This window comes from Lepisosteus platostomus, chromosome 15 (assembly GCF_059453375.1).
Source record: "Lepisosteus platostomus isolate fLepPlt1 chromosome 15, fLepPlt1.hap1, whole genome shotgun sequence".
In the NCBI taxonomy this organism is placed as follows: domain Eukaryota; kingdom Metazoa; phylum Chordata; class Actinopteri; order Semionotiformes; family Lepisosteidae; genus Lepisosteus; species Lepisosteus platostomus.
This window is the reverse complement of record NC_142625.1, coordinates 6075840-6076552: the sequence shown is the minus strand read 5'-3', so window position 1 is coordinate 6076552 and position 713 is coordinate 6075840. Positions and strand designations below refer to the sequence as shown.

The 713-nt window shown below is 47.3% G+C and overlaps 1 pseudogene; it reads left to right on the top strand.

Moving 5' to 3' along the window:
* The first annotated feature begins 266 nt into the window (after positions 1-266).
* On the top strand, positions 267-436 carry LOC148647764 (U2 spliceosomal RNA; annotated as a pseudogene).
* Positions 437-713: the final 277 nt, after the last annotated feature.

The following is a 713-nucleotide window of genomic DNA, read 5'->3' as shown; positions in this document are numbered from 1 at the left end:
TACACTTACAGCTAGTCCAAGGTCATTCATTATTAATACTATTAGTAATATCTTCGGTAAAGACATTGATGGCGATAGCTCAAACATGAGGGTTGAGCTTTATTAGCTCAACCTTGCAGAAATTCCGGATAATATTTTACTTGCGGTACCACATGGTATCATGCGGCACTATGCGAGAGTTTACAGGATTAATACGGTAAGTTGCGGTAAACTGCGTCAAGTGCACGGCTTGTTTTGAATGGCTGCATCTGAATATTAATTCCCATATAGTTTGTTTTGTATTTTCATAATAAAAAAATGTTCTTATCAGTTTAATATCTGATACGTCCCCATCGGGGGACCACATATTAAACGGATTTTTGGAACAGGGAGCTGGATCCGTCCTCTCCAGGCATCGGCCCGGTATTGCAGCGCCTCCGGGAGCGGTGCACCACCTTCTCTCAGCGGTGAAAAGACAGACGTAGCTAGCAAGCGAGGTGGACTGGAGCTCCTTCTTCTGCGGTCCATCTCCGTCTCCGTACTCCCTCTGTGCACTCTCCCGCGTCTCGACTTTCTGGCCAAGCAGGTAGGCCCCTTTTCGGCTCCCGTGCGTTTTCCCTCCAAAAAACTCCAAAAAATTTTCATCTTTTTTCCAGGGAGACAGGCAGTTGTGTGTGTGTGCCAGCAGGTGCTGACAGTCTGCTCTCGCTTGCAGCTCACTCGGCACAGCTGCT